The sequence below is a fragment of the Erythrolamprus reginae genome, chromosome 1 (assembly GCF_031021105.1).
Source record: "Erythrolamprus reginae isolate rEryReg1 chromosome 1, rEryReg1.hap1, whole genome shotgun sequence".
Lineage (NCBI taxonomy): Eukaryota > Metazoa > Chordata > Lepidosauria > Squamata > Dipsadidae > Erythrolamprus > Erythrolamprus reginae.
Window position 1 is genome coordinate 228,449,408 of NC_091950.1, and position 15,703 is coordinate 228,465,110.

The window sequence follows — 15,703 nt, forward strand, 5'->3', positions numbered from 1 at the left end:
CAACATTGGGTCTGGAATGCTCGGGGCCGCGATTCTTTTGTCCCCGCCCCTTCTTTTCCTCAGGCGCAGAGTAAGTAGTAGTGGGGGGGAAAGGTTAGCCGGCCGTTGCTTGCCTCCAGGCATCCGGAACTGGTGGGAAGGAGGATAAATTCCCCATTGCGGATTTCACCTATCGCGGCCAGGTCTGGAACGTAACTCCCGCGATAGGTGAGGGACTACTGTACAATAACAGAATAAGTTTATGCAATAGTGTCTCTATTCCCCCCTGCCTTCCAAAATCAGAACTGGTTGAAGACTAATAAAATGCACATTAATCCAGAAAATAAGTAGTAGCAACTGAACTGGAGTCTTAAAAACACAAAGAAAAAATTATATTGATACAAAATTTGCAACAAAACATAGCAAATAAATATGAAACTGAAAACAGAAGGTAGAATTTAGTGTCATGAAATCTGAAATCTCATCACACTATGGTAGTTTTCTTCCCCTTCACGGAGGATGGAAAAGAATTGTCTCTCTTATTTCCTCAATGAAGAACATTTCTGCTTACTGGAAATGTTTCACTAAATTTTGCTTCAAAATAGGAATCAATAATGGAAGCAAAGTATTGTCAACAATAGACAGAAGTGGTGCTAGAATGTCATCTATTTCTTTCTTTAAGTTCCCTTGAGATTATGGGAAATTTTCAAAATGGTTTACCAGCCAGGAACATTAATAAAATGTAAGGTAACACTATTTAAAAAAAAACAAAAAAACCCAACAGAATAAATATGGTAATTGAAACCAAAGTGCAAATCTGCTGTCCAATTGGGAAAACATACAAAGGAAGAAAAAGGGGCTTAGTGATAATCACTAGCAGCAACAGAAAAAGAGCAACTGGAAAGGGTAGATAAAAATCTAACATTTTGTAAATAATGAAGAAAATTATTAGTAATATGAAGAGGACAAAAATAAGCTATTTCTAACATTAATTACTTCAAAGGAATATGTAGTATACGAATAAAGAAGATAAAAAATATATACAGTAACTTGAAAACAGATCAATTTAATATGTTTGGGCTATTGATAGGAAAGTAGGAAAGGCAAGGAGATATTTGAATACAGAATTGTTTCACTTAACAATGTGAGAATTTATTTGTTTTTTATTCATTTTATTTATTTATCAAAATGTGTACAATATAATAGGTATAAACATAAACAAAAGCAAACTAGGTATAAGTAAATTTGGACAACAGGATAGGACAGTAGGACAGGGACGATATGCACAATGGTGCACTTATGCACACCCCTTACAGAACTCTTAGGGATGGGGTAAGGTCGACTGTAGATAGTCTAATGTTAAAGTTTTTGGAGTTTGGGGAAGAAACCACAGTCAGGTAGTGCATTCCAGGCATTGATTACTCTGTTGCTGAAGTCGTATTTTCTGCTGTCAAGTTTCGAGGAATTTACATTGAGTTTGAATCTGCTGTGTGCTTGTGTGTTGTTACAGTTGAAGCTGAAGTATTCATTGACAGGTAGAACATTGTGGCAGATTATTTAATGAACTATATTTAGATGAGATTGAAGGCAACATAGCTCTAAGTTTTCTAAGTCCAAAATTTCAAGTCTCGTGGAATAAGGTATTCTGTTGCGAGTAGAGAAGACTCTTCTTGTAAAATATTTCTGGACTCTCTCAATTTTATTAATGTCCAGACAGATGAGCTGTATTTGAGGATAGTTCTGGCAAATGTTTTGTATGCTCTGGTTAGCAGTGTAATATTGCCAAATAAGCTACGCAAGATTAGGTTAACAAATCTTAGTGCCTTTTTGGCAATGTTGTTACAACGGGCTCTGGTTCTAAGGTCATTAGATATGAGTACTCCAAGTTCCTTAATAGATTTTGTATTTTGTGTTCGGATTCTTTTTGCCAATGTATACTTTATATTATTTATATTACTTAAATTTAAATTTATATAAACATATATGTTTTTATTATATATTATTATATTATTTATATATTATGTATAATATATATTATATTCCAGAAATGTAGATTTCATTCATGAAAATGACTAAAGCTTTCTTTAAGTCCAATTCAAATCTTGGTAACTCCAGACATACAGTATATCTATGTAGCTTTCTTCACAACAAGAATTGTCACGTCTTCTGTGGTTCAATTTTTCCATCCCTACATTTCCCAGCTTATTCCATAGTATAGTCCTCATAATTCCTTAAGAGTACTTCCATCCAAATATTAATCAGGCCCAAGCTTTCATACTTAGACAAATTTAGTCATGTGCTGCTATGTTTTTTTTTAAAAATTCCAAATAAGATTAATGTCCCCTTTCCCTGTCTTCTTTCTTTCTCATCTTTTTCTTAAGCAGTGGCCTTGTACAGAACAATTTTAACTGTGTCAATTGATGGAATGATATCCACAAATTAATCAATTCCCTCTTCAGGTGTATCCCGAGATATCCGTCCCGAGTCTGCGGAGAAGGGCGGCATACAAATCTAATAAATTATCATTATTGTTGTTGTTGTTGTTGTTGCTGTTGTTGCTGTTGTTTTTATTATTACCACTTTGTATCTTGTAAAACGGTTATGGAAATATAGATGAATCGTCTAAATAGATCTGGGGCATAAAAAGCATACAAAAAGAGAGAACAGAGGGTCTTCCATTGCACAGTTGGAAATACTGTATATTCACATAAGAATAAATATAGGCCAAAATATCAAATGTGGATATATTTCTACATGTGGATGTTTTGTGCCCCTACACACTTTGATCTTATTCATATCTATTTTCAAGTTTGTCATGGACTCAGATTTGAAACAATCTCAAAATTTATTAACTGAATTTCAGAATTTAACTAATTCAATTGCTAGATATGGTAGCTATCAGATACAAACCACCCTCACATATCGATCCATTACTGTTTTATGTTAATTTTATATGCCACTTTCTGCCAAATGTTAACTGCTACTGCATGTCAGCTGTCAGATCTTTTTATTATTCATATTACAATATTTTTAATATCAAATACTACTATTATTACCACAATATTCATCCCAAATCCCACATAATTTCCCAATATTATTGAACACTAGCTGCTAAAGATACTTAGTGAATGGTACTGCAAGACTACAATATAGTTTGAACACTATTATTGTTTCTGCAAAATCTTACCAAACATGCATGCTGAAAATTACGTCATTGTTAAATATTTAGCAAATATTTGTGTGCCCAGAAAATATTTTGAGAATGTCATCATAGTAATTAGAAATGAATTTTAGAGACATGAAAACATTGATTTCTAAGATATGTATAATATCTTAGAAATGCCTTGCGTATACCAAAGAATCCATCATATGTCAGGTCAAAATATGGCCTAACCAATAGAGCAGATAGAAGGCACAAACAAATAAAGATCTTGTTAAATTACAGTAGGCTGTTTGGGCTGGTTTGGTTAATCCATTAAAATAACGGCTTACTGTATAGACATGTGATTGCAGGTTCCCTGGTCATTTTCTAGCCAGAGTTCAGGAAACCTCAATTTATGCATTTTTCGTTCACTGCCTTTTGTGGAGACACCCAAACCCAAATTAACTGATTTAGCTTTAACTACGACCAAAGTAATAATCCAACTTTAAACCATAATTTGAATGTTAATTGGGTATTATAGGCCTCATGGAAGTTTAATCCAGGTTTAGCATTAGGTTCAAATACAGTGATATTACCTTTGTTCCTGACCTGAATTATATGCCATAACTGAAGAAAGTCATCTGAGAAAAGGAAGCTGAATTTTTCTTCTGACTTGTTGGTCCTGCTTCTCAATCTGTCCACTTTTATCAATTATCCTCAGGGAAAAATAGAATTCCAGTAAGAGTTCTTTGAACCCCAATTCTGAGGCCCTCCCACATTGAACCTCTTATTGATTTTTTGTCTCAGAGGCTGGGATGCTAAGATTTGTTCCTTTTATATGTTTGGAATCAGACTTTTTGTTCTTCCCATTAAGAATTAGCATGTTGTTTACCCAAATGACAAAAAGGCCAGTTAGGAATAAATCATTACCAAAGCAGTTCAGGCTGTGAGGCCTTATTCCAGTTTAAGTTAATATAATTTTAATGAGCACTTCAGAAAAAGGGTATGGTGCTTATGGAAAATGTCTCTAATTAATATCAGACTTCAAATTAGGAATAACAAAAAAGGCAGTATCATTTGGTTTCAAGCTGGAACTCAAGTGTATTTTGGCATCATTACTAACTGTTAGCAGCAAGTTCTGAAAACAGATGCAAATCCTGATATGTGTCCTAAATATAAAACATATTGCACAAAATTGCTCAGATAAAACATATCTATACACTCACACATTGATTGCAGTGTGCTATTTCCTGTGCCAGCAACAAATATATTCCATTTCAGAAAGTTTCACCAACTTGTTCCCCTTTGGTTAACCCTCATTAAAAATAGACTGCTCAAGAGTATATAGATCCTCACCCCCCAATCATTGAGTTTTCCTGCATTCTTACCTTCCAATAAGGCATCAGGATTATTATACATGTAAAAATTGACATACATAGAACATAACTGAGAGAACAATTCTACTTCGAACAATCCCACCCCAATCTCTACACCATTCCACGGAGAGAGGCGGCATACAAGTCCAATTAATAAATAAATAAATTCCTCAGTACTGTGGATTTTTAAAAAATAAAGACAACATAATTTAGTTAAAGAATTCAAGTGAATCTATACTCAATAGGTACATTCAGCTTTTGTAAAAGAAACCTGAAAAGGTAAAGAAATACCAAGAATATTGGCAAATATTGCACATCCTTTGAAAGAAATGCTTCAGAACCCTTAAATAAGAGCTTGGGAAAAATAAGGCAAAGTGCTGATGAGGCTATGTGAAGCCATATGAGTCAGTAAAAAGATATGACTGCTTTAATAATTCAACAAAAGATGCTTTGTAAGTGCTTCTCTTTCAGAGGATTTGTATAACCCTAGTTTTCGTATCAAAAATGGGCCAAATTTTGATTGCACAAAAAGAGACAATCATATCATTTTCTTAATACTTACTTCCTTATAGCCAGAAAAAGAAAGTTAATACTTCATGTTTCTCTACTACAGCCACCGCAAACTAGAGAAATTAATTTTGTGTCATCACAGTATCAGCTAAATTTTAGGAGATCAGTATTGTATTGGAGAAAATTATTTACGAGTTTGGCCCAGAGAAGTTATTTGGCAATAAAGATAGGGAAATATATGCAAAGTAATTCTATTAGCTTCAGTTTCTCATGTAATATGTAAAGCAGCCTTATTCTGGAATTGTATAGCAAAGGATGAGTAATGTAGTACAAGCACCAAACTAGACATTAAGACTGCAAGACATATATTTATTGGACTTCTTGATTTTTTAAAAATACAAACCAACCTTGTTTTCCTCTAGAACAGATGCATGCCATCTTTTAAGTTTTTCGATCTGCTGTGAACTGATACCTTTGCTAGCAAAAAATGAAAATAAAATAAAATACTGCACCAGTTTGCCAAAACAATGTTACCTCTACCTAAGAACGCCTCTACTTAAGAACTCTTCTAGATAACAACCGGATGTTCAAGATTTTTTTGCCTATTCTCAAGAACCATTTTCTACAAATTTCCCAGGAAATTTGAAAGTGGCACGAAGACCCAGCCAGTTTCCTGCCATTCCCCCTTTAATCCCAGGCATCTCGGGATTGCTGTGGTGACTCCCTTGTGCTGCCTCCCATACACCCGGCACGAGGTTGCCTCCCAGAGCGTCTGGGCGCAGAAAGGCAAAAGGGGGTGCTTCGCCCCAGGCGGATCGACTCGGCTTCAGCCAAACTGAGAAGTCACCACAGTGAAACGAAGGCGCCAGCTACAAAGCAAGCGAGAGAGAGAGGTGAGCCCTTCAGCATGGGAATGAATAGGAAGCAGCTAGCAGCAGCCACATTTCGGTTAAAGGAGCGGGAGGTTTCCCCCTCTTGTCCGCCTGAGTTTCTCTGCCGCAGTGTATGGGAGGCAGCCTCGTGCCGAGTGTATGGGAGGTGTATGCTCCTCCTTGCTGCCTCAGAGTCCCTCTTTTTTTTTTAAGCCTTAAAGTTTTGCATTTTTTTTATTCACCTCACCTCACCTTTTTCTTTCAGTAGTGACTGTCCTCCTCCTCCTCTTCCTACTCCGCCTCCCACCCAAATTCCAAGCTTTTATTTCTTTCCTAATGAGTTTGCATGCATCATTTGCTTTTACATTGATTCCTATGGGAAAAATTGCTTCTACTTACCAGCTTTTCTACTTAAGAACCTGGTTCACAGAATGCCTGGCTGGTGCTTCACTCCCCGGCCTGGATTTGCTGCAGGGTCAGGGAGACACGGCCCTTCAGCGTAGCCACCATTTGGAAAGGCCAAGATCTCACGAGATTTCGCGAGATCTCGGCCAGCTTCTGGAAGCTTCGGCCCAGCCGATGACATCGTCCAGGGGTGGAGCCTGTCAGCCCTATAAAAGGGCTGGACAGGCTTCAGGGCCTCCTTTTCACCCTGGACGACAAAGCGAACATCCACCCGCCCACCCTATCTTTCAGTGTGTCACTGTGGGTCACCCTTAGGGGGGCAGAATAGGAATTTTTGGCGGTCTCGGTATTTCCTGCAGCCGTTTTTTCACCTATTCCACACTGTGGTGATGGATATGCGGTTAGGGGGTGCTTCGCCCCCCGTTTAGGCTAATTGGCTTACCTCTGGTCATTTGGGTAGGCAGGTTAGGGGCGGAAAACTGGGTGGTGTTTAGCAACTGCGTGTTCTCCGTTGGGCATCTTTGGGGATGATTGAAAGGTTCTCTCCAAAGGCGCATGGTGTTAACGACCTGAGCAATTGGAAGGAACCTGTCTTTGGGTCCCGCCCATTTCCTTCCCCTTGTAGGGGTTAGACGGCGGGACCTCCCACATGCAGGTGCATGGCAGAGATTCAGGTGAGGGCGTGGCCCTTCACCTGGATCAGCATGGAGCTACACCCATAAGTTGCCCCGGAAAGTTTTTCTGACGTCATTTTCCACCTCGGAAGCAATTGTTTGACCCTGCGGGTCCTTGTTTAGGGTTATAGTTAATTTATGCTAATTTATTTGAATAAATTATGCAAATTTAATTAATAAAAATGACCCTTTTTAAATCCAGCTCTTTGTGTCCGTGTCGTTACTCCGCCTCTGCTGCAATGAATTAAGTTCTTAAGTAGAGGTATCATTGTATATCAAATTGTATCACTGTATATCAAATTGTGGTATACTAATGTAGCATTTGATAAAGGTCTCAAAGGCTAAAGGCTAAAGTCTTTGAAAAGGGTAGTATATGATCACAACATGAACATTCACCATGGGGAAAAAATTGAAATATTAATTAAAATCCCTATTATCAGTCCATCAAATTAGTAAGTGTGGTTTAATGAATGTTAAAAAGCTCTGTTTCACTAATATCTCCTGCTGGAAAAAAAATCGCATTTTATTTGGTCTTCTTAGAGGGCCATTATCATAAGGATTTTTGGCTGCTCATTTGCCAAAATTAGACAAAATTCAGTTAAATTTAACAGTCATTGTACAACTAGCGCATACGTATTGTTAGTAATGACTAATTTTGGGTGACATTCTGGCTCCAGTAAAATCAACTGCAGAACTTGATTTTGTTGGGGACATTATTTCTGTTTTAATGTTTACTGGAATGGATTCCATTATCTTCCATACACTTCCTCCTTGACACATATACAAGGGCTCTAATTGTCTACATGCATCTATAAATTCATAATTTGTTCTTTCTCCCCCACCCCCATACATGAGAGAGAGAGAGAGAATGCAGCAAAAATAAAAATTATATGAAGTACACACTATGGCTGCCAGATGACATTTTTAAGCCCCCACATTCATTTAGGAGCATCACAAATCAACCAAATGAAAAGGATCAATCTGATCCTAGAATATTATTCTATAGAATTTTTTTAGTTTAAATAACTCATCTTTTGGCAAATCTCCATCTTTACAAGGTGAAACTTTTTCTTTATATATGTCTCTGTGTGTGTGTGTGTGCATTTTACTTTTTATTTATAAGATTTATAAAACGTTTCAACTCAGAGGCTAAACAAGATGTGTACAAAATCAGTCAGAATGCAAAGAAGACTTTAATTAAATAAGTGAACAATAAAATGTGAATAATAACAGTAATGGTACAGATTTTCCTCCAGCTGCTTATAAAAAAGCCTGTTTTAATTGCAGTGTGGTCATTTTTGTCTTGTCCAATGAGGTAAACAAGCAGTCACTGGTTTACCTACCTCAGTTCTCTTCTTCTCATATACCTTCTGATAGGAGAAAATCTTCAGCAAGTACTCCCTATTCCTCCTAGTTGGGTAGGCAGAATTTAGTTGGAATGGGTAGTCTCTAAGATATTTGATCCCCAAAATATTTGGGAATTAACTAGCTCCTTAAACTACACCTGGAAACACATTGATAACCAATCATAGTAGCTGTATGATATGTGGATTGCACAGGGGGAGTTGTGATTCTATGTGATTTTCAAAGGTAACTCATGTATAGTGAGTTGTTGTGATCCAGGTGCAAGATCACAGAGGATGAGTAACCTTGTTTACCAAGGTTATGTACCCACATACATGCTTATATTGAGATTAGTTGTGAATAACTACTCAGCCACCCACAGCCACCCACAGTGCCATCACAGTGCCATCATCAGTGACAGTGCCATCCACACCAGTGTTTAATTTATACACCTTTCTGCAACCTATTGCATGTTCACCTGGTGGTAACTTCACATCTTCATATACCTCAAGATCCTTTAAAGATTTTAATTCCTTATTCATACCTTCCTGCCAAGCTACCTGATCCTTTGTCGGGTACAGCTTAATTTCATTATAATTACATGGTTCCACATTAACTTGACATACAATACTTGCCTGACATCTATCAGGTGGACGTTGTCTTCCTAGTCAACCTCCTTCAGTACAAGTTGTTTCCTCTTCACTTACCTCCCCTGTTAAAGTATCTTCTACATCATCCATAGATAGTTCTTCCATAGATGATTCCTCTATTGAGTATTCCTCCACTATTCTATTATTAGTTCTATTCTTATCAGAATCATCAGGATACAATGGATCCTCAACAACAACACAATCTTGCACCTTGTTCCAGCTTACTCCATTCAACACGCTCAAGGAATTTAGCAGTTGCGCTACAGGTACTCTAATAGTATCTGTCTCCAGAATGTAAATGATCTATGATTGGATTCATACCCTACAAAACATAATTTCCTTGCTCTATGTTGTCCTTTTCACCTTACTTGCGTGGGAATATGAACCCATGCTGGAGCTCCAAATGTATGCAAATACCTAAGATTTGGCTACCTACCATTCCAACAAGTAAATGGCAATTCACCAGTTGCTGCATTCATTACATAGTCTTTTTTACCAGTTGTCTTTGTCATAATCAGTAAACAAAGATATCAAGCCTAAACACATTTTAGCTATAGTACAAAACTACAATACAGAGACATTGCAGAGACATTGCAGAACTTACTAAACAATGAGTAGCCATTAACAGCTAGTAGCCAGACAAAGAGAAAACAAAGAGGGTCTCCAGAGATATAAGCTATGAACTCTAGCTCCCTCTTATGGCAGTCTGAAACACCTCAGCTAATCAGATATAGCTGTTATGGACAGAATCCTAAAGGTAACTGTCTTCAGAGTCCCCTTGGTAAGGCTGTAACTGTTGCAGTTGGCAAAGCAGGGCAAATGCCCTTCTGTTTGATCAGCAGGAACCCCAAATCCAAGAGTGCCATCAGATTTTGAGTTTGTTCTTTCAAGGAGAATGTAGTCCCATCAAGATGTAAAGTTGCTTAGATCTTGATGGGCTGCACCCAGAATCAGTTGGTTTCTGAACCAATACCTACTTTGTCTCGCTTGGGCTGAATCAGAACCAATTTCTCTCCTTTCAGATTCTGATTTCTCTCCTTTCAGATTCTGATTTCCATCATATCTCCCATCTGGTCTGGTATAGAGATGTATGGCTAAATATTACTGGTACATTAATGATGTCCATTCTATTGGCAGATGACCTTTTCTAGAAGTTAATGAGCCTTCTCTGTGGCGGCCCCGGCCCTCTGGAACCAACTCCCCCCTGATATCAGAGTTGCCCCCACCCTCCTTGCCTTTCATAAGCTCCTTAAAACCCGCGTCTGTCGTCAGGCATGGGGGAAATGAGATATTCCCTTCCCCCTAGGCTTATAAAATTTATGCATGGTATGTCTGTATGTATGATTGGTTTCTCAAATTGGGGCTTCTTTTTAAATTAACTTAAATATTAGATTTGTTTATATTGTTTTATTACTGTTGTTAGCCGCCCCGAGTCTACAGAGATGGGCGGCATACAAATTTGATTAATAAATAAATAAAATAAATAAATGTCAAACAGTGTAAGGGGAAAACAAGTCTTGGAATACCTCACATTGGCATGCCCAAGAGCTCAACCTGGAAACAATGACTATGTTCACTTAGGACAGAGCAGAACCACCATAGAAAAGTGCTTCCCACTTCAAATCACTGTAAGTGATTTAGGATCAAAGGCTCCTGAAAAGCCTAGCAAGACAAGAATGGTTGCATGTTCATCATTCATGGCTTATAAAAGTGGGCAGTGTGGCTTCCATCCAGCACCACAGCCTGAATTGTATTAAGGATCAAAATAATAATCCAGTTCTTCCAGAACTCTCCACTTTCTTTACCATCTTCCCTTAACCTTGAGGCTGGATAGAAGATAATAGCTGTCCAATATATACAAGCCTTCAACTGAAGAAAAAGATTGGGCTAAATACAACATTATCTCACTGGTACTAAAAGCTAAAGAGTCACCACTCATACTAACAGATTTCAGTCTGCATGTATAGGATTTTATGCAGTACACTTAATTGCTCCCAAATCAGAGCAGATCAAACTCTAAAACTTAGACTGTAACCATCCAGTTACTACACCTTTCAAAGTTGAACAAGCAAAATACAACATTGTAATTTTAGAATTATTACTTTTATAATAATTTGGTACAAGTATGAATACCTTTGAATATTAATTACAAAAAGGAGCAAAATAGAAATTACGCATAGGTTTCTATGAACAGAGGGTTAACAAATGGGCAAACAATAGTGTTGAATTAGCTGAACCTTTTTCAATCTAAAAGCAAACATTTAAGAATCATGTATTGTTCAACATTAAAATAATACATTACTTGGGGTAAATAGGATAGCAAATCAACACTTCTTCGACACTTTCCCTCTAGGTTACATGAGCTAATGGAGTAGGGAATTGAGACCTGAATTGCCATTCCCAGAAAAAAATGTAATCCTAACCTGATCATTATGTTCCTAAAAGGAAAAAAAGAAAGACTGAACTCCAAATGCAAAGCACTTTACAGCTTTTTATTGTGCTAGTCAATGTGCAGATATGGCACATAATGTAGAGTTTTACTATAAATGCCTTAACCAAACAGATTTGCTATCTCACTTGTTAAATACATCTTGCTGTCCATATCCCCACAACCCACTTCTGTCTAGCAGAGCCATTAGGATTATCAAGTCAATGGAAAGCCAAATATATACGATCAAAACCCTCATTTTCTTTCCTAATAAATAATTGAAGATAATAAATACAATTAAAGAACAAATCTGCAAACACCTACAGGGAAGCAAAGTTAAAACCAGAAGCCAACATAGATTTAAACAGATCATAGATCAAAAACAGATCATGCCAAACAAATATTGTTCCATTTTTTGAAAAAGTGACTAAATTAGTGGATGAGAGAAATGCAACAAAAACAATATACTTGGACTTTAGTAAAGCATTTGATAAAATAGACAACAATCTACTTGGTAAGATAGAATAATGTGGGTTAGAGTTAGACATAGCATAATCACCAGATGGATTTGTAACTGGCTGACCAAGCACACTACATCTACATGGACAGAACTACATGGACAGAAGTATGCAGTAGAGTACCTCAAGTTTTAGTATTGTCTTAGGCCCAATACTCTTCAATATCTTCATAAATGATTTAGGGGATAAAAGAGGAACTCATCAAATTGCTGTTGTCACCAAGTTGGTGGGATTAGCCAATACACCAGAAGATAGGCTCAAGATCTAGAAGGATCTTGATAGATGTGAGCTGAACCCTATCCAACAAAATGAAATTCAATAATGAGAAAAGTAAGGTTTTACACTAAGAAAAACCAAATGCACAGGTATAGAATACTGTAGGTGCTACCTTGCTCAACAGCAATAACTATGAGGGATCTAGGAATCCGAATGGGCAAGTACAGAGGTGGGGAGCAGGTAGGACGGGGTGGAACGCAGTTACACCAGCGGAAATGAAGATGCGTGCACAGCTCCAGCTGATCGGCATCTGTCACTTCCTGGATTACTGGTCTCGGTTGGGGTCTCCTTCCCCCCCCCCGTTGCTGCTGCTACATCTGCGCTCCTCGCTTTTTTCCTCTTTCCTCCTTCCTGGCCTTGGACAAGCTTCCCTCTCTCCTGCCCGGCTCCCCTCCAGCTTCATGTGGCCACCTCCTGCCTGAGGTGCAAGCAGAAGTCATGGATGGAAGCAGCGCTGGCAGCATTTATGCTTCTGGCAGCACCTGTTTGCCTAACTACCCAGCCTGAGGTGGGGGGAAACCCAGGAAGGAGAGCACGGGAAACGTGAGGCAAATTGTCACCCTAGCGAGTGACACAAGTCATTCAAGCCACTCCCACCTGATCACATGGCTGACAAGCCACTCCTACTCAGTCACATGACCATTAAACCACTCCCACAAATAAGCCACACCCACAGTGTGGCAGTAAAAATTTTGGCTGCCCATTATTGGGCAAGTATGAGCCAGCAGTTTGCTACAACTGCCAAAAAAGCTAACACAGTTCTATGCTGCATAATAGAAAGATAAACTCAAGATCACATGAAGTATTAGTCCTACTTTATAATGTCTTGATAAGACCTCATATTGCATCCAGATTTGGTTGCCACCATATAAAAAAGATACAGAAAGAATGCAGAGAAGAGCAACAAAGATGATTAGAGAATTGAAGGTAAAAACATATGAAGAATAGTTTGCGGGAATTGGATATGTCTACAGGTGACATGATAATAGTCTATCATAGATGGAAATTAATCAAACAGAGAAGCAATGTAGAACTATGGAGAAATTTCTTGACAGCGATAATAATTAACCAGTGGAATCGCTTTGTTTCAGAAGTTTTGGATTCTTCATCACTGGTGGTTTTTAAGAAGAGATTGGACAACCATTTGTTTGAAATGGTATATAGAGTCTCCTGCTTGAGCAGGAGGTTGGACTAGAAGACCTCTACGTTCCTTCCAACTCTATTATTCTGTATTTGTAAAATATACCCTCAAAACACAAATAATTTTCCTTCTTACTATTATTGTTTTGAAATGTTTATGGGGTTTTTTGAGAGTGACAGAAGTGGAACAAAGAACAGAAATCAAGCAACCAACAGAAATAACTGTAACTGGAGCAAAAATGGTCAGGTAGTGGAGTTCAATTCAGAATCTAGGATTGATCATAAGGGAATGAACTGAGTGAGACATGCTGAGTATTCATGAGAAATAATTGCCAAATATCAAAGAGAGTACTTTCATATATTGGCAATTCCCGGATAGGAGAACCCAAGTATTTATGACATCTATTGCCCTTTCAAACTTTCTCTTTGCTGTCTGAAACACTAATATAACCTTAATATATCTAGACAGCTATAGACTGTTAAAGATGCCAAGAACATCAGCATGATAAATGTATGATGGTAAATGGTGGGAGGACGTCTTTAAATTCCTTAACCATAAATGTGGCTAGATTCCTTATTTTGCTTGACACTAATAAAGAAAAGCCAGATGTTGACATTAATATGTTTAACTCTATTTAACCAATAATCACTGTAAACACTGTTTAGAATGGAAATATGGTTGTGCAATATATCAGAATTAAAGATTTCTGCTGCTTTTCTAAGCATTATGTTATTAGCTACTGGAAGCAAAAAACCTTTATATTTTGTTCTAATACCAACACTGATTTAAATATAGTAGTAAAGAAGCTGAGATAGAACACTCTATGCCTATACTTTATAAAAGGATCCTTTAACTCTCTGAATAAGAAAATGACATCTGAATGGCTTCCTTTTTTTTCACATTAAAGTTTAAAATTAGAAGTCTCCTACCGATCTTCTTAATATAACACTAATCTCCTATTTAAATCTTGTCTTCATGCCTTTCTTCTTTGCTGGTCCTTAGATCAGGGTTATCTTTCTTGATATAACATTTGGCTTTCTGTGTTTTTTCAATTCTGATAATGAATTTTTTTCATTTTCTTCCATTCCACTTCACTATTTTTTTTAGTCACAGCGGGGTATTCCATTTAAATACCTCCCCTGTATCCACTGCTTCTTTGGAATTCTATCAATAATAATTGAAAATCATTTTATGTTATAAAATACAATATGTGTACTATTGTTTCAAATTTCAAGATGATTTTATTATAGTCTCGGTTTAAAAACATCAATAATGATCCATTTTTGGCTGTACTTTTAGATGGATTATAGCTTGTTCAGTCACCTCAAAGCCATATTTCTCTAATGAAAAGGCTTGTTCTCTTTCTTTGAAAAAAGGGAGGGAAACACCATGTGAAAGAATTTACCTTTTCCTAGAAACTATGAACAAAGGAAGTACTGGGTTTTTTGGTTTTTTTTCTAATGGGATGGGATGATATGTCCAAGTTCTTTGGCTCTTCCCTTATGTGAGACAGTTGTGCTGGAATGAATACTGAGAAGCAAGCACTCTGGGTCCCAACCTACTGCTTCCTGCAGGTATTTTTGCCAATAGCAAAAATTTCAAAACAAAACAAAAACCCACTGACTTGACACTACAGAGACTTGAAGTAAGTGAAGGTGGTCTAAAATAAAAATTAGTTGTATGGGTTCTATTTCAATTAAATGGGGAAAAAACTTCAACAAGCTGGCTAGCAATTCCAGAAGTCATACATTTGAATCTACCCAATGTGGATATGAAAGTAAACATCTGAAGTCAGACTGAATAGCTGAGAATAAAGATGTTGATTCTTATTCCTCTTTCTTTTGAAATATATCAAATTCCCATCCCTAAGATAAAAGAAAGGAAAGAAACCAGACAAATCAAATCCTGTATGACTCCTGGCTGTAGCTCATCCTGTCAATGATATTATAGATATATTCTATAGACATTCACCTGGCTGAGAGTCAAACAGGTGCACAGAATGATAAAAACTGTGTCTTGCCAACTTCACAGAAAGATGAGGAATGCAGATCATATGGATTTTTGTACGGGTTAATCATAAATCATACTTCAGCAAGTAGGTCACTAATAACAAACTACAGAGGATGACAATGGAGGGATGGGTTGCAATATAACAATAAGATTATTTTCCAAGATAACATATTTTTTTAGCAGGAAATCATTTGTTTAGGCTTAGTATTGCTGGTGCTCAGCATTATTTCTATCAAGATTTTCATTTCTTTTGCATTGCTACTATCCTCAATCTATTCCAAGATGGCATTCTATTCTTTAATTTCCTAGTTTCTGTGAGGGATCTTGATAAAGTCATTTTCTCTGTCTTTAAATGGTAGAAGAATAAGTGATCAAAGT

The 15,703-nt window shown here is 37.2% G+C and overlaps 1 protein-coding gene across 4 annotated transcripts in view; it reads right to left on the reverse strand.

Annotated features, from left to right (window-relative positions):
• The window catches only part of RUNX2 (RUNX family transcription factor 2), a 260,435-nt gene that overhangs the window by 90,720 nt on the left and 154,012 nt on the right, over positions 1 to 15,703 (reverse strand). The window lies entirely within an intron of this gene.